Consider the following 456-nt stretch of genomic DNA (forward strand, 5'->3'; position numbering starts at 1 on the left):
GCGCGGGTGTGACTACACGGCAAACGCTTAGCGGAAACCGAACGAAGGAATCTCCATGGCAGCGTCGTTCGAAATCTCCAGCTCGTAAGGGCTGCCAACTTTATGAATGCCCTTAGATCGTAAATTGCAGATAAGCCCACTACAGGAGCGCTTATGCAACGAGTACCACTCGCCCACTGCAGCCGCAGGTGAAAGATTTGGACGCTCCAAGACATATGACTGTCTTGTCTGCATGTGAAACCTTCGATTCGGAGAAAAAAAAAGGACGCTGAAGCAATTGTAGAAGTTCCTCACAACCTGATTTCCTCGAAGACGGTTATATATCGTGAGGGAAACCTTTGCAATCGTTTCGACAACACGACCGCCATTCGTATAGCCGTTCGAAAGAGACCAACTGGCAGGACAACCGGACAACTTCCAAGGATACATAGCGAATCGATGGCATGCACCACGGAA

The sequence above is a fragment of the Dermacentor andersoni genome, chromosome 5, assembly GCF_023375885.2.
Source record: "Dermacentor andersoni chromosome 5, qqDerAnde1_hic_scaffold, whole genome shotgun sequence".
NCBI classification, from domain to species: domain Eukaryota; kingdom Metazoa; phylum Arthropoda; class Arachnida; order Ixodida; family Ixodidae; genus Dermacentor; species Dermacentor andersoni.